This window comes from Artemia sp. Qi Xiang Cuo, chromosome 11 (assembly GCF_049724085.1).
Source record: "Artemia sp. Qi Xiang Cuo chromosome 11, ASM4972408v1, whole genome shotgun sequence".
In the NCBI taxonomy this organism is placed as follows: domain Eukaryota; kingdom Metazoa; phylum Arthropoda; class Branchiopoda; order Anostraca; family Artemiidae; genus Artemia; species Artemia sp. Qi Xiang Cuo.
Window position 1 is genome coordinate 71,558,323 of NC_142804.1, and position 19,514 is coordinate 71,577,836.

Below are 19,514 nucleotides of genomic sequence, written 5' to 3' on the forward strand. Positions count from 1 at the left end.
ACTTAACCATGTTTACCTATAAAGTGGCCAAGCATGTTTTGAAACTATAGTTAAGGTTGTATAAGATAATCAGACTGGTTTTTTGTTTTTGTTTGTTTTGTTTTTTTAATCGGAAACTAGAGATTGTCAAATTGCGTATTTAGGAATGATTTTGTAGGGAAAGCTGTCTATCACCCGTTTGTTATCCACAGTTCCATTTCTTTGAAGTCTGTGCTATCAAGATCGGTTTCTGATTTTGTTGGACAATTACCTTTAGCCAACAATAGTTTGATATGAATGTGTCGGTAGATAGGATTTGCGAATTTGATCCTATTAAGGTGGAGAAAAAAAAAGGGTTTAGCATTTGCGAATCGGACTTTACGAACGGTATTAATTGATTAACAGGAATAAAAAAAAACAGAGCTAGATAACATTTGCGAATTAGATCGTATGAAGAAAAAAAAAAAAGGTAATAGCATTTGCAAATTGGGGATTATCAGTTAAGGTAGCCCCTTGCCATGGAGCATAGCAATCTAAGTGGTCATTGGCTGGTCCAGTGCATGTGTAATTGAACCAGCATATCTGATGATGGAAGGCCGGAAAAAAATATGACTTGACCTAGCTTTACTTCTTCGATGTGCACAGTATAATACACAAGTGGTGTTTGAAGAGGTGCTGTCAATTTAAAATAGAGTTTAACATTATAGATTACTAAAATTTGACACTAAGACAGATGTAGATGACAAGAAAAGAATTTTAATTACGGATAGCTTTACTTCTTAGATGTGTACTGTATAATACACAAGTGCTGTTTTGATTAGAAGGTTGTTTTTTTTTCTGTGAGATTGCATTTCACTGCGCTTTAAGCAAACTCAATGAGATGATCATTTTATGTACGCGTGTGTATTTACTAAAGGGGGTAACTGTTATAGAGAAAAGAGGAGTTGGAGGAAGGGGGATTGGTTGATACTGAGCTAGGTTTCATAGCCTTTTGTAGGTGTGTGTTGTCTGAAACCTATGATTTGGGCTTTTCAGAGCTAGGTTTCTTAGTATTTCGTAGGTGTGTGTTGTCTGAAACTTATGATTTGAGATGTGTAATTTGCTATATCCGGCTTTTATGAGCTAGGTCTCCTAGTATTTCGTGGGTGTGTGTTGTCTGAAACTTATGATTTGGGGTATGTAAATTACTATTTTGGGCTTTTCTGAGCTACGGTTTCTTAGTATTTCGTAGGTGTGTGTTGTCTGAAACTTATGATTTGAGATGTGTAATTTGCTATTTCCGGCTTTTATGAGCTAGGTCTCCTAGTATTTCGTAGGTGTGTGATCTCTGAAACTTATGATTTGGGGGATGTAAATTACTATTTCGGGCTTTTCTGAGCTACGGTTTCTTAGTATTTCGTAGGTGTGTGTGTTGTCTGAAACTTATGATTTGAGATGTGTAATTTGCTATTTCCGGCTTTTATGAGCTAGGTCTCCTAGTACTTCGTAGGTGTGTGTTGTCTAAAACTTATGATTTGGGGTATGTAAATTACTATTTCGGGCTTTTCTGAGCTAGATTTCTTTGTCTTTCACTGGTGTGTATTGTCTGAAACTTATGATTTGGGATGTGTAGTTTGCTATTTTTGACTTTGCTGAGTTAGATTTCGTAGCCTTTCATAGGTGTGTGTTATCTGAAACTTATGATTTGGGATGTGTAATTTGCTATTTCCGACTTTTATGAGCTATGTCTCCTAGTATTTCGTAGGTGTGTGTTGTCTGAAACTTATGATTTGGGGTATGTAAATTACTATTTCGGGCTTTTCTGAGCTAGGGTTTTTTAGTATTTCTCAGGTGTGTGTTGTCTGAAACTTATGATGTTGGGTATGCAAATTACTATTTAGTGCTTTTCTGAGCTAGATTTCTTAGTCTGTCATAGGTGTGTGTTGTCTGAAACTTATGCTTTGGGATGTGTAGATATATATTTTTGACATTGCTGAGCTAGGTTTCTTAGCCTTTCGTAGGTTTGTGTTGTCTGAAGCTTATTTGCTTCTTCCGACTTTTCTTAGCCAGATCTCTTAGTATTTCGTAGGTGTGTGTTGTCTGAAACCTATGATTTGGGATCTTTAGTTTGCAATATCCTGCTTTTCTGAGCTAGGTTTCATAGCCTTTTGTAGGTGTGGGTTGTCTTAAACCTATGATTTGGGATGCTATTTGGGCTTTTCAGAGCTAGGTTTCTTAGTCTCTCATAGGTGTGTGTTGTCTGAAACATACAATTTGGGTTGGGTAGTTTTCTATTTCGGGCTTTTCAGAGCTAGGTTTTTTAGTCTTTCATAGGTATGTGTTGTCTGAAACCTAAAATTTAGGGTGGGTAGTTTGCTATTTCTGGCTTTTATGAGCTAGGTCTCCTAGTATTTCGTAGGTGTGTGTTGTCTGAGACTTATGATTTGGGGTAGGTAAATTACTATTTCGGGCTTTACTGAGCTAGGTTTCTTAGTATATCGTAGGTGTATGTTGTCTGAAACTTATGATTTGGGGTGTGCATTTCGCTATTTTTGACTCTGCTGAGCTAGATTTCTTAGCCTTTCATAGGTGTGTGTTGTATAAAAATTATGATTAGGAATGTTTAGTGTGCTAATTTTTCGTTCGACGAGCCAGATTTTTTTGTACTTCTTTGGTTTGCGCTGTATGAAACTGATGATTTGAGATATGCAGTTTACTATTTCCGGCTTTTATTAGATAAGTACCCTAGTATTTCGTAGGTGTGTGTTGTCTGAAACTTATGATTTGGGGTATGTAAATTACTATTTCGGGCGTTTCTGAGATAAGGTTACTTAGTATTTCATAGGTGTGTGTTGTCTGAAACTTATGATTTGGGGTGTGTAATTTGCTATTTCCGACTTTTCTTAGCCAGATTTCTTAGTATTTTGTATGTGTGTGTTGTCTGAAACTTATGATTTGGGATGGTTAATTTGCTATTTCCGGCTTTTATTAACTAGGTTTCTTTGTCTTTTGTAGATGTGTGTTATCTGATGTATATAAAAATGAACTATTTCAGGTAAATTCGAACCAACCAGGGTTCTAGAATGTAAATTCTAGTTTTGTGTAAGAAAGTTACTGAAATTATAATTTTTTGACTCATATGTTAAAGTTAAGCCCAGTTATGGATTTAAAAAAAACTATTTCTATAAAATCTGAGCTAATAAGGGTTTTTGACCGTAAACTCTATTTTTTTTTGTAAGAAAATTATGGAAAATACAATTCTCAGGATCAAATGTGAAACTTAGGTCAATTTTGGATCGAAAAATAAAAGTATTCCCGTAAAATCTAAGCTAATAAGGGTTTTTGACCGTAAACTCTAGTTTTTTGTAAGAAAATTATGGAAAATACAATTCGTTGGCTCATAGGTGAAACTTAAGTTCAGTTATGGATCGAAAAATAAACTATTTCTATAAAATCTGAGCTAATAAGGGTTTTTGACCGTAAACTATAGTTTTTTGCAAGAAAATTATGGAAAATACAATTCTCTGGTTCAAATGTGAAACTTAAGTCTATTTTTGGATCGAAAAATAAAACTATTTCCGTAAAATCTGAGCTAATAAGGGTTTTTGACCGTGAAATCTATTTTCTTGTAAGAAAATTATGGAAAATACAATTCTCTAGTTCAAATGTGAAACTTAAGTCCAGTTTTGGATACTCATAATGATGAGGACTGATTGTTCTACTTCAATATTTTTTCCATAAAAAATAACTATTTTTTTTTAAACCTCAAAATTATTCAACTTTTTTTCTTTTTTTTTGTACGTATTTTAAAATGACAAAATATGCTTACGACTCTAACAATTATACTCTTTGATTGGTCAGAGACACGATATGGCTTTCTCAATCGTATTCTGTGTCCGGTTATCGACACTACCTAGTCTATTGCATGTATTAAATCAGTATTTTTTACGCAGTGGAACGATAAACACATAAGTCATATCTTAAAAAAAAGTGAAGATGGAGCATTTGAATAAAGTGTGTTCACATAACAAGGTTATTGTAGCAAGGTTATTTAATCAATCTGATACTTAGATTTTCTCAATTTTATCCGATATTCTATCCTGTGTATCCGAGAAAAGGATGCTGATATAGAAGTTAGTCACTCTGATACTTAGATTTTGTCAATTTTATCCAAAATATCCGATAAAGGATGTTGATAAAGCATTTATTCATTCTGAAATTTAGATTTTGTCAATTTTATTTGACATATCTGACAAAGGATGTTGATAAAAAAAAATTATTCACTCTGAAACTTAGATTCTATCAATTTTATTCGATGTATCTGACAAAAGATGTTGATAAATAAAAATTATTCTCTCTAAAACTTAGATTTTGTCAACTTTTTCCAATGTATCTGAAAAATGGATGTTTATATAGAATTTAATCACTCTCATAATTAGATTTTGTGAAATTGCTTTATTGTCCGTCTAGGAAGCGACTTCAATCGATAATGAATGTTAATAAAGAATTTATTCAATTTTTTTTTTATAATTTCGCGAATTAAATTTCTGTATTGTGTATCCAAGAGGTGAATTCAAGAAAGAGTTTGTTACTTACTTACTTGCAATTTTTTCATAATGACATAATGACATATCCAACAACGGATGCTGATAAAGAATTTATTCATTCTGATACCTAGGTTTTGTCAATGTTATCCCATGTACCTGAGAAATGGATGTCGATATAGAATTTAATCAATCTGATACTTAGATTTTGTCAATTTTATCCGATATTCTATCCTGTGTATCCGAGAAAAGGATGCTGATATACAATTTAGTCACTCTGATACTTAGATTTTGTCAATTTTATCCAAAATATCCGATAAAGGATGTTGTTAAAGCATTTATTCATTCTGAAATTTAGATTTTGTGAATTTTATTTGACGTATCTGACAAAAGATGTTGATAAAAAAATTATTCACTCTAACACTTAGATTTTGTCAACTTTTTCCTATGTGTCCGAGAAATGGATGTTGATATTGAATTTAATTACTCCTATACTTATATTTTGTGAAATTGCTGTATTGTCTGTCTAGGAAGCGACTTCAATCGATAATGAATGTTAATAAAGAATTTGTTCAATTTTTTTTTTATAATTTCCTGAATAAAATTTCTGTATTGTGTATCCAAGAAGTGAATTCAAGAAAGAGTTGCTTACTTACTTACTTACTTACTTACTTACAATTTTTTCATAATAACATAATGACATATCCAAAAATAGATGTTGATAAAGAATTTATTCATTCTGATACCTAGATTTTGTAAATGTTATCCCATATGTCTGACAATAGATGTATGCAAATTCCTTTTCTTACATCTCCGATGTTTTAATAGACATTCTAAACGTTTGATATGCTAGCTTACTCTAAAAATAATAAACACATAACAATGTAATATTTTTAATGAAATAATGCTATGTAGAATATTAATACAAAAATATATTATGATACATTATTAATATCAATGATTAACTTTGGACACTTTGAATCTGTTCCATAAAATAGTTCACCATGTTCTCTCTTGATATTGTAGCTATTGTCTTCTCTTAGTTTGTAATCAGTAGAATAATCAATATTCCAATTTGAGTCATACACAATTTTTACTGGTGTCTCGTCAACAGGCTCAATGTGCTTTTCGTCTTTGGTATTATTTGGTTCATTGACTATTTGATCAATGGCAGTAACGTTTGCTGGTGATTTGTTTTTCATCGATTCATCTTTATATTCCATAGTGATATTTTCTGACAATGCCCTTTTTATTTTTCTGGCAATTTCACTGTCTATTATCACATTATTTTTACACAGGTAACAGTTTCGGCACATAGACAAGATATGGTTTAAGATATTAGTAGAAGAGTAGGCCTTTCTTTTATTGACCTTCCGTTGAATGCTAATACACGAAAGCTGACGATTGGATGTATCAGTAGTTAATGTGTTACTTGCAACAGTAGCAAGGAGTTGTCCTCTATCATCAACGATTATTTTTATGATGGCATTCTCTTTGAGTGCAATCATCTCTGGAGATCTCAATCTCGCATAACCACCAACATAAGAGTTGAATTTTTTCGGTATTCCAAAGAATTTTAATTCCTTACTGTCATGACAATGCATGCATACATTTCCAATAGTGTTACCACTTGTACTTGTTTCATAGTTTAAATACTTCTCCTTGTCGGCATTCAATGCTACAATAACCTTGTTATGTGAACACACTTTATTAAAATGCTCTATCTTCACTTTTTTAAGATATGACTTGTGTGTTTATCGTTCCACTGCGTAAAAAATACTGATTTAATACATGCAATAGACTAGGTAGTGTCGATAACCGGACATAGAATACCAGTGGGAAAGCCACATTGTGTCTCTGAGCAATCATAGAGTAACATTGTTAGAGCCGTAAGCATATTTTGTTATTTTAAGATACGTACAAAAAAAAAGTTTAATAATTTCGAAGTTTAAAAAAAAAAGTTGTTTTTAATGAATAATATATTGAATTAGAATCCTCAAGCCTTATCATTAGGAGTATCCAAAACTGGACTTAAGTATCAAATTTGAACTAGAGAATTGTATTTTCCATAATTTTCTTACAAGAAAATAGAGTTTACGTTCAAAAACCAGTATTAGCTCAAAGTTTACAGATAAAGTTTTATTTTCGTTCTGAAAATGGACATATGTCTCAAATTTGATCCAGGGAATTGTATTTTTCATAATTTCTTTGCATAAAACTAGATTATACTGTCACGAACCCGTTTTAGCTCAGATTTTACAGAGATAGTTTATTTCCCTATCCAAAACTGGACTTAAGTTTCACCTCTGAGCCAACGAATTGTATTTTCCATAATTGTCTTACTAAAAACTAGAGTTTTCGGTCAAAAGCCCTTATTAGCTTAGATTTTACGGGAATACTTTTATTTTTCGATCCAAAATGGACCTAAGTTTCACATTTGAACCTGAGAATTGTATTTTCCATAATTTTCTTACAAAAAAAAACTAGAGTTTACGGTAAAAAACCCTTATTAGCTCAGATTTTACAGAAATAGTTTTATTTTTCGACCCAAAAATAGACTTAAGTTTCACATTTGAACCAGAGAATTGCATTTTATATAATTTTCTTACAAAAAAGAATAGTTTACGGTCAAAAACCCCTATTAGCCCAGATTTTATAGAAATGGTTTATTTTCCGATCCATAGCTTGGATTAACTTTCACCTATGAGTCAACGAAATGTAATTTCCATAATTTTCTTACACAAAACTAGAGTTTGAGGTCAAAAACCCTTATTAGTTCAGATTTTACGGAAATAGTTTATTTTTATAGGTTTCAGACAACACATACCTGCGAAAGACTAAGAAACCTAGTTAATAAAAGCCGGAAATAGCAAATTAACCATCCCAAATCATAAGTTTCAGACAACACACACCTACGAAATACTAAGAAATCTGGCTAAGAAAAGTCGGAAATAGCAAATTACACACCCCAAATCATAAGTTTCAGACAACACACACCTATGAAATACTAAGTAACCTTAGCTCAGAAAATTCCAAAATAGTAATTTACATACCCCAAATCATAAGTTTCAGACAACACACACATACGAAATACTAGGAGACCTAGCTCATAAAAGCCGGAAATAGCAAACTACACATCCCAAATCATAAGTTTCAGTCAACATACACCTACGAAATACTAAGAAACCTAGCTCAGAAAAGTCAAAAATAGCAAATTACACATCCCAAATCATAATTTTCAGACAACACACACCTACGAAAGGCTAAGAAATCTACCTCAGGAAAGCCCGAAATAGTAATTTAGATACCCCAAATCATAAGTTTCAGACAACACACACCTACGAAATACTAGGAGATCTAGCTCATAAAAGCCAGAAATAGCAAACTACCCACCCCAAATTGTAGGTTTCAGACAACACACACCTATGAGAGACTAAGAAACCTAGCTCTGAAAAGCCCAAATAGCATCCCAAATCATAGGTTTAAGACAACCCACACCTACAAAAGGCTATGAAACCTAGCTCAGAAAAGCAGGATATTGCAAACTAAAGATCCCAAATCATAGGTTTCAGACAACTCACACCTTCGAAATACTAAGAGATCTGGCTAAGAAAAGTCGGAAATAGCAAATAAGCTTCAGACAATAGACACCTAGGAAAGACTAAGAAATCTAACTCATCAGAGTCAAAAATAGCGAACTACAAGCCACAAATCAAAAGATTTAGACAATGCAAACCTGCGAGACTAAGAATCCTATATAAGAAAAGCCCGAATAATAATTAACATACCCTAAATGATAAGTTTCAGACAACACACACCTACGAAATACTAAGAAACCCTAGCTCAGAAAAGCCCGAAATAGTAATTTACATACCCCAAATCATAAGTTTCAGACAACACACACCTACGAATTACTAGGAGACCTAGCTCATAAAAGTTGGAAATAGCAAATTACACATCCCAAATCATAAGTTTCAGATAAAACACACCTATGAAAGGCTACGAAATCTAACTCAGCAAAGTCAAAAATAGCAAACTACACATCCCAAATCATAAGTTTCAGACAATACACACCACCGAAAGACAATGAAATCTAGCCCAGAAAAGCCCGAAATAGTAATTTAAATACCCCAAATCATAAGTTTCAGACAACCCACACCTACGAAGTACTAGGAGACCTAGCTCATAAAAGCCGGAAATAGCAAATTACACATACCAAATAATAAGTTTCAGACAGCACACACCGACGAAATACTAAGACACACAACCTCAGAAAAGCCCTAAATAGTAATTTATATATACCAAATCATAATTTTTAGACAACACACACCTACGAAATACTAGGAGACCTAGCTCATAAAAGCCGGAAATAGCAAATTACACATCTCAAATAATAAATTTCAGACAACACACACCTACGAAATACTAAGAAACCGTAGCTCAGAAAAGCCCGAAATAGTAATTTACATACCCCAAATCATAAGTTTCAGACAACACACACCTACGAAATACTAGGAGACCTAGCTCATAAAAGCCCGAAATAGCAAATTACACATCTCAAATCATAAGTTTCAGACAACAGACACCTACGAAATACTAAGAAACCTAGATCTGAAAAGCCCAAATCATAGGTTTCAGACAACACACACGTACAAAAGGCTATGAAACCTAGCTCAGTATCAACCAATCCACCTTCCTCCAACTCCTCTTTTTTTTCTACAACAGTTACCCCCTTTATTAAATACACACGCGTACATAAAATGATCTTCTCATTGAGTTTACTTAAAGCGCAGTGAGATGTAATCTCACGAAAATAAAAAAAACCTTCTAATCAAAACAACACTTGTGTATTATACAGTACACATCGAAGAGTAAAGCTATCTGTTATTAAAATTCTTTTCTTGCCATCTACATCTGTCTTAGTGTCGAATTTTAGTAATCTATAACGTTAAACTCTATTTTAAATTGACAACACTGCTCAAACACCACTTGTGTATTATACAGTACACATCGAAGAAGTAAAGCTAGGTCAAGTCATATTTTTTCCGGCCTTCCATCATCAGATATGCTGGTTCAATTACACATGCACTGGACCAGCCAATGACCACTTATTTTGCTATGCTCCATGGCAAGGGGCTACCTTAACTTATAATCCCCAATTCGCAAATGCTATACCCTTTTTTTTCTTCATTCGATCTATTTTACGAATGTTATCTAGCTCTGTTTTTTGTTGTTCCTGTTAATCAATTCTTATCGTTCGTAAAGTCCAATTCGCAAATGCTAAACCCTTTTTTTCTCCACCTTAATAGGATCAAATTCGCAAATCCTATCTACCGACACATTCATATCAACTATTGTTGGCTAAAGGTAATTGTCCAAAAAAATCAGTAACCGCTCTTGATAGCACAGACTTCAAAGAAATGGAACTGTGGATAACAAACGGGTGATAGACAGCTTTCCCTACAAAATCATTCCTAAATACGCAATTTGACAATCTCTAGTTTTCGATTAAAAAAACAAAACAAACAAAAACAATAAACCAGTCTGATTATCTTATACAACCTTGACTATAGTTTCAAAACATGCTTGGCCACTTTATAGGTAAACATGGTAAGTCAATTTACCGGTTAGACTGCACTTCATATTTCTATGTAATTCCATGTGTAATTGAACTAAATATCACTGTCCTTGGTAAGTCAATGCACAGGTTAGACTACATTTTTGTGAAATTCAATGTATCTTTTCCTGTAAGTTTCGGATTCCCTATATAGATACTACTTACATAGCCCTAGTCGCTTTAATGTATTTGTCTGGTATACCATACAAGGATAAGACCTTTGCTAATGCTCTTCTATCAACAGAGTCACTTGATTGCTCATAATCAATAAAACTGAGGACTAAAGGTGATTGCTAGCTCAGGCACTTCTCAATTATTAACATAAGAGTGAAAATTTGGTTGACACATCCTCTACCATTTCTAAAACCGCACTGTTCTTCTCTTATAACTTTGTCTACAGCATCACTCAGTCTAAAAAGTATCATATTACTAAGTAGTTTGCTACCTACGAAGACCAGACTAATGCCTCGATAATTACCACAATCACTCTTATCACCTTTCTTGTACAGTTATTTAATTAGGGTTTTTCTAAAATCGCTAGGTACTTCCCCTTTTTCAAAAAATCATATTCATAATCTCCAGTTACTTATTTTTAGCCTCAGAGCTACCATATTTAAGAAACTTATTTACTACAATATCAGCAGCTTGATCCTTATTGTTTTTTAATCCTTTTAGTTCTATCACTAATTCTTCCTCACAAAAAGAATATTCCTTCGCATCCAAGGTATCGCAAACTTCTCATTTTCCTCTATATCTTTTCCAGTAACTCTATCTCGGTTTAGCACATTCTCAAAATGTTGTTCTGCCCATCTCTCTTTAACTCTTTCTTTATCACTAATTGTTGCCCCGTTTTTATCTTTAACTGGGTCTAGTCCAGATTGACTACTCCCTTTCAATTTATTAACATGCCAGTACAGTATTTTACTATTATGCCGTCTAGTTGCATCTTCCATATCCTCGGCAATTTTATTTATGACCACAACTACGCACCTCCTTAGTCATATTTGAAAGCACTCTCCTTTTTCTTTTACTAATATGTCCGAAAACTTGCGGAAAATATTTCACAAGTCTCGCAGGCATGTGGGGGACTGTTAGGCCCAAAGATTCATCTAGTGAATGTACCTATAGACCTCCAGCTTGCTATGTTTTTTCCTTTCCTTCGAATTATTTAGTCTTATTCCGTTCTGAGAAATCGGTTGACCGTTTCCTATGGCATATCCAGGATTCTCTTCGACAGGGGGGGGGGATACAACCTTTTTTTTAACGCAAACATAATTGTTTACGTTTATTTTTGTTACGTTTTTACGAGTGGTACCGAGATTTCAGTGAGGGGATTCAAACCCGGTGCCCATCTGGATACAACCTTAACCGTTCCACTTTATTTATTAATAATATTTTTCATTATAGATTAGTTGTTGGCGGATATTTTAAATTTCTGAATTTGTCTCAGACTGATGAAGGTATATATGAATGCATGGCCATCAACGAGATTGGTCACCAAATTGTTGAAACTCAAGTAATATTAAGCGGTAAGTAGCCTCTCTTTGAACTCTCTCACGCTAAGCAACCATCAACGCTTATTGCTCTTACTAGCGGAAGTCGGCCCCTCTATGTCTAAAAATATTTGTCAAATCTATTTCTTCATTGAAAAATATATATATATATATTTTAAAGTCTCTTTGCACCTAAGGGCCACTGATTTACATAATCTAAATGAAAGAAAAGTGCATTTATACCACGTATGTAAAAATTTTTAGGTGGTCAGTATAAAAGGGGGTGCCAGTCGTGACGGGTCACCACTGCTGCCATCTATAATCAATTCTAAAGGGACAGGGTTAATGACACCTTTTTCAAGGTCAATCAGGGGATGTTTCTAAGCCTATTGACTCCGAGACGAGATTTGCGCATGCGCACTGAATAGCTAACATGAATCAATGGTATTGATCCACGAAGGGGACAGGATTTCTTGGAAATTGATTACATAATCAACGGGGACGTTTCTAAGTGCATTGATCTACGAAGGGGACAGATTTATGGGAAATTGATTGCATAATCGAAGGGGACTAGATTTCTGAGAAATTGATTGCATAATCGAAGGGGACAGATTTCTGGAAAATTGATTGCATAATCGAAGGGGACTAGATTTCTGGGAAATTGATTGCATAATCAAAGGGGACAGGATTTCCGGTAAATTGATTACATAATCGACGGGAAATTATCGATCCACTAACGGGACAGGATTGCAGTGAATATAAGGAAGGATTTTTGCTATAGATGTTATTAGTGTGAGAATAGAATTCAAGGAGTGAGAACAGTTTGACTTTACTCATTAGGATATATTAGTAATAATAATGAGTGGAATGTTTATACTATTAGAAGTTTATAGTGGAGTTGGTAGCAATGATACAAGAGCCTCAAACATTGCGGTGGAAATCACGAGAGGATCACGGCTTTGTCTGGAATGAGATGAAGTATATGCAAGATATGTGTTATCATTGAGCAAATTTAAAATGGAGGATCAATTATACTTCGCTGCAAAAGTTGATATAGCACATCTGAATAGACTTCAAAGTGCTTTAAAGGTAATAGTGAAGCATATCGAAGACAATAAGCTGTATCGCTAATTGTACTTGTGTAATATATATTAATGTTGTAATTATACAATAAAATTGTTTCAAAATCGAAAATGTTACCCATTTGTTAGAATTTTAGGTTATGTAGAACGAATCGTGGTTAGTCTAGAATCAGCAGTGAGAGTGATAGGATTGAAAAATGATTCAATTTGAGAAACAGAGAATTAGATCGAATCTGGTGATGGAAAAACATTTGATTCTGGATGACGATTTTCACGAGTTATCCCTTCAACGGAAGATATTCTCACAGGGAACACTTGACAATATAATGAAAACTGGTTCTCCCCTATTGACCAATTGTATGAAGCTTTTACGATGTGATTTAAATGCTTATACTCAATTTATTGATATATTAATTAGAACAAAGCAGAATAATATTGTGGATATTATATTGAAAACATTGCCATAGATTCAATGTAGATGGCTCCCCCTTCGAAAGAGGTAGCGTCACAGAGTTACTCCTCTCCCATTCCCCACTGAATTTATCGAACGAGGATCAGTTTCTTTTTAGCTGTGAGAGAGTTGACATCGGAAACCAAAAAATGTTCTATACATGTCCTCTATGCATGTACACTCTTGGCAATTGGTCATCATGTGAGAATTGTACAATTATTGATGACTATAATGAAAAGTGCAAATTAAGCAATCCATGTAAATTACGTAGAGAATATGCAGTACAAATTAAAGGTGAAATTCATGTCTTGAAGAGACTTGTGACTATTACTTTAGAGGGAATCTATACTCCAATTGCCACTATGACAAATGTGATCAGTGGGAGAATACTTACCCAGGTATGATTGGAAAGAACCCCAAGCGTAATTTTAGTTTATTTCTGCGAGATTGGTATCGTCGTGGATCTAAATTATTTTGGGAGGAAGAATCAGGTCTACGATTCAACTGTTGGGGTAACAAGACAATTTGGTTTCTACGTCATCGTTGTGACGACACTGCCTATTATGACTATAAACCTAGTGATTTTTATTGGGCAGTTACCGAATGTGATTCACCATTTGAAAACACTGTATGTGATGTTGCTTCAAATAGACAGATTGAAAGACGTGAATTTTAGAACATGAATGCAATTAGTATCATTTACGATACATAGAGATAAGACATGAGTGAAATTAAATTATGCTGTGGAAAATGTAACCCTTACTTTGCAGCCAATAAAGATCAATATACAGTAAATTCAAATGATCTACCAGCATTAGTGGTTCACGACAGTTGCCTATACACCGAAGAAGAAGAAGAAATCTAAAGTGAAGAGTAAAGACATTGTTATATATATACATTTTTCATTTATTAATAAACAAATTCACATACATTTTTTAATCACTTTAATCGTAGGGCACTAAAATCAATATTATACAGGTCTGAGAGGATATTTTCCACCATAAGGTCGTTCAGACGTGGATTGTCTACATAAATGTTGAGACACTGCTTTTAAGTATCGCCGCGACATCTGAAAACGAAATATAGTAGCGTATGGAAACCACAGCTTTTAGTTGTTAGATCCTGCACTCTCTTCCGATTTTGAATAATTGTTTTCCCACTGCTCTCAATATAGTTGCTGATATGTGGAGTGTAGAATGTATAGGGTAGGCCAAGAGGATCAAAAAATTCAATCGTCTTCATTGTTTGAAAGATGCACAACAAATTACCAGTATTCACAGTCGATGGATTGCTATTAACAATGATTAGGGTATTTTTGGCACTTTGTATTTTTCCAATAAAGTCCGAGGTTAGACAATAGGATCTGTATTTGGACATGTAGGGGTCCAAATTAAATACATTGATTATTTGACTGGTGTTCATGGTGCAAGGTCTAGTAGAACACTGCATTCGGGAGTGATTTTCCAATAGGTTTCAAATTGATTTAGTAATATTAGTGCAATACTCCCTGCTAATGGTTCATAAAATATGAACTCTAGACGGACACTCCTCATACGTACTATACTCATATCCTAGGTGCCAAAAAAATCCCTAACCATTATACCACTTGTTTTAGCGAAAATTTCATTAGTTATACCATTTTCAAATAGTTGTGAATCATGGTCTAGGGTTTGCATGGTCAACTTATACAATGTCCTATAGGATTTATCAAAAGAAAGATTGAAGAGTGGGATTCCATTTACTTTGCAGACAAGAGATGAAAGCCCAAACATTTCAAATTTATGTGGGCATCCTGTCCACGATCCTATTGCACTAGCGCTCTTTACAAATCCAAAGGCTAATTTTGACGGAATTTCGCCAGTGATAAAGGATGAGTCGGTGAAGGTACATGAGCCTTTGGCAATATGACCTTGATTGGTGATTGTATGAGGAAGAAGTAGTTTAATATTATTTCCACTGGGTCTCAGTTTTTCCACTGCCAAAGCAACAGAACTCATAACCTGCTGTTTGCTTACATGTAGTGTTGTCGAGGTGAGGGAGATAGTTACATCAAGATTGGCAGCAAGTTCTTTTCGTAAAATGAAATTGCATGGAGCAAGCCTCAAATTTATATCCACTTTAATATTGGGTGGTAACCATTGGGGTATATTAAATATTTCATGATATGTTTTTCCAACTAGATGTAATTCACTAGTTGTAGCATTTTAAGTGCATCTGTACTATCAATATTAGTAATGTATTCATATCCATTGGAGGGGCCTCTCAGTTCCTTGTATGACTTGGGTGGCATCAGCATAAATTGCATATAGCTTGTATAATTTGAGAGATTGTTGCTTGTGCTCACCAGCGTGCCATTTATGTAGACATTGATTTGACGAAATAAATTATGTAATATACAATTTTCATAGGATATTCCATCGGCAAGAATTGGCAATGTATTATTGGATTTCCGGACTTTCATTCGTAAATTTACAAGTGTTGCAGACATTTCCATAAAGTAGTCTTTATTGGAATAAATTTTGAAGCGGAATATTATCAGAGAGGGGTTGTTGTGGATAAAATTGTTCATAGTATCCATGTTTTACACTCACATCAACATTTTCTGCATTGAATAGATTTAAAGATAAAGTGACTGAAGATTGGGAATCCTTGTGTGGTAGATATGACATCTTAGGAAAAGAAATCAAGTTTCGATCTAACAATTCTCTTCCTGGGGCTTATTCTTCTACTGTTTACTGTACGTGTCGTCTTTTCCTTCTTTTCTTTGACAAGGGTGATGTCTTTCGTTTCTGACCTGAGTAGAGACTGATGAGTGGTGCACTGTTTCTCAACCTTTTTAAACCTTTTCCATTTTGATGTGATTTCAATCGTTCGCCAAGGGTTCGCGCACTGGACCAAAGATTTTCCAAAACACTTTTTTTAAATCCTTGCCAGATCCCCAATAGTATAGTGTAGAGGATTCAAAATCTGTCGCAGCCGGTACAATATATTTTCTAGCCAGAGGTAGTGTAGAGCGAAACAGCTTAGCAAACCAACTGCCAAGACCATAGCCAGACATTGATGAGCGACCTTTGTAATAGTCCATTCCATTACCATGTTGTCTTGGGCCAAGAGTATTAACATAGCAGTCAATATCAGGACAAATGAATACCACGCTTCTATTAGACATCTTGTTGTTGAATGGGTCGAAAATGGCATGTAATCTCAGCCAAACCTTTTGTTATTGCTAGGAGATCACCTAATTCAGTTCTTAGTGTTAACTGACAGAGTTCCAAATAGGAAGTGTTTACGGGAATATACTGAAGATGCTTTATATTGTAATGGTGAATATGTTCTTGATTGGTTTTCTGTTCAAGAACTCGTAGGAGGGGGAAATTGCTATTGCCAACCCGGAATGTTTCAACAAATGAAGCGTAGAGAAATATACAAGTATCCGTGGAGAAGGCAGGCGGGTAGTCAGCAAAAATAAATTAGTGTTTCCAGCACTTTTACCATTGATTATATTGAGCTTAAAGCCAATAACATCTTTTAGATTATCATTGAGAATAACATTTTCATCGGCAATGGGTGAACTAATTTATTTCTTACTCTCGTCCTTTGAATAGTTGAAATGAAAGGCTTCTTTCTTATGAGTAGAAATTCCTTTATTGATAGAACGATATAAATCATTCATACAGGTGAGTTCTTCGTAGGGTAATTTAATGAATGGATAATTCATCCAATTGATCTTTTGAATATGTTCTTGATCACCTGAGGGTTGCGGCCAATCATAGGGTTTAATTTTTATATCATATTTGCAATCTTTTCTCAGGATATCATATGTGTTATTGGTGGTTCAATTAATTCAAACTGTATCACCAACATTGAATTTCTTCTTCACATTTTTTTCTTTTTCACTGGAATATTGCTTTAGAAAAGGATCAAATGTATTTTCACTGCAATGAACGTCCTGTGGGCTAACATTGGACATGGATCGATGTGGTCGTTGGTTTTGTATTTGCCGTATTTTATCTAAATCATGAATAAAAGCAGCAGTATTTTTCAGGGTGAAGTATCTTGAAATCAATGAACGAAACTTACTTATTAATTGTTCAGCCAATGCAGCCTTAATCGGGCCCTTACTATGATAGAGCGTTGTATTATATTTCAATAGAACCTTTTGCACATGAGGATTAACAAATTAGCTACCACGATCTGATTGAATTTTTCTATAGCAATCCTGTTCAAGAATACTTTTAAAGCATGATCAACTTCAACACCTCTCTTTGATCGCAATAGAATGGCATAGACATAGCGTCTAAAGACACTGATTGTCACTAGAATATATTTGTAGGGTGTATTGTGACGCCGCTGAATCGCATCTAAAGTTAAAACATCAGTTTGCATTATATGCTGAGGGAAAAAGGCTTTAGTTTGTCGATATTGTTTGCCACGAAGCCTGCGATTCCGATGCAGTGTGTAACTCGGTTCATTTTCTAGATAGTCTTTTGCTTTTTTTAATGTGCTACCATCTATTTCAGAGGCAACTTTAGAAAGCCTTGTGGAGGAGATTAGAATTCCCGCTTTACCAATGTTTTCACAGACATGTTTTAAAATTTCATCCATTCCGAACGCAAACACGTAGTGTAATGTCCACTCCCCTTTTGCACAATGGAGGATAAATCAATCCGTCTTCACCTTTGTCTAGCCGTCATCGTCGGTGTTATAAAATCATTGCTGCTGCTGCTGCTGCTAGTATTTTCCAAGATTGAATCTTCTTTTTCTTCTTTTTTAAATGGTGTTGGCGTTGTTGGAGAACTATATCTCTTAATTTCTATAGAATTTGCTTACTGCTAATAAGACTTTTGGGGAAGTTTAATGCATTTAGAAAGGTGTATAGACTATTGTCAAATGATAAATGTCCTTTACGATTCGTAACCATATCGCAAATTAAATCAACTAGATTATAACTTTTTCCCTGAATTATAATTCGTTTCCCTGTACTATCGACTTACACTTGATGATCATCACCTGTTTCCAACATGAGATATGTTAATACTCTTTTCCTCTTTTCTCGATAGGTCACTGGCAATAGGTTTCCAATTTATGTCACTATGAAATTCAAGTCCTTCTCCTTTGATTGCACTGCTGAATCTTGAGGATATGTTTCCTGTTTAGGGGGATCTTTGACGGTGACGGCGGGTCTCTCACGATAAGGTCTATGTTTGTCCACACGTCGCAATGCATCTTGAAGTAAAACTAGCAGTTTATAATCGGCAAAATTTTCATCATTAATGAATTTGCTTAGATTGTCTTCAAAATGCTCCAGGAGTGAGAGGACAAGTTCAAATGGCGTCAATTTATAGGGTTTAGCCATCTAGAGAAAACTGTTTACAAGTCCTGCAATTATTGGTAGTAAAAGTTTAAAAAAGCTACCGCCCGCTTGAAAGAGACGTTTTCTTTTAAAAATTTTTCCTTTGTTTTTGCAAGCCAAGGCACGTACAGTGGAACGATGTTGCCTAGTCTGTTCTCTAACACCTTCTGGAAAGTGTACATTGCCCTCAGTTAAATTTAAACAAAGTTCAGATATTAGATTAATGAAATCATTGTCAACACCATGTTTGAGTAGGGCCTTCCTGAGTGGAGGTTTTGAAGGGTCTAAAACGGAAAATAAATGCCGTTGTTCGTGTAGTTTCTTCAGTGTCATGATGGCAACTAATAACCTTTTCTACTGTTCACCGGAAGATATACAGTAGTTTAAATCTTAAAATGGCCCTGTCACCCGAAACTGTTTCCACTGATTGATAACCATGCCGCCTGCAATGCTTCATGTAATTCTGTAGTTTTAAATCACTACGAAATTGGGACAGGCATGTTGGACAGTAGAAATGTACCCCTAGATCCTTACACTCTCCCAGAAGTCTACTGATGTCCGTAATTGGGTTGAAATGGCCAATTGAATTGGGTTCACTAGGTGGTGTGTACAACAACCAAACCCAGTGCTTCACCAATTCAATTGACGGGCCCGTTACTGGGAACAACGCCCCCTTTTTATTAGAACGTGCTCCATCCTCAAATTCAGTTTCATACTGAATCATAGTAACACCGATATTTAAATAGGCATTGGCCCTTTCGAAAATATCAATGGATCTTATTGTTACTGGAAATTTTCCCTCTATACAAGAGAAATCTACAGGGGAAAAATCATACCCCACCTTCCCATGTACAGCCCAGTATTCTAAATTTTTCTTTGAAGCGTCACGTGTTAGAGGTTCGAAAGCTGATATGAGGAAAGCGTACATGAAACATTTTTGGCCTGTTTCAAAACAGATTCGTTGAACGCCCTTACAACCCTCTAAATCGGGATGATATTTTAAAACTGTATCCGTG

General features: G+C 34.7%; 1 protein-coding gene across 1 annotated transcript in view; it reads right to left on the reverse strand.

Moving 5' to 3' along the window:
- The window catches only part of LOC148947306 (peroxidasin-like), a 170,545-nt gene that overhangs the window by 95,955 nt on the left and 55,076 nt on the right, over nt 1–19,514 (reverse strand). The gene's annotated exons all lie outside the window — the stretch shown is intronic.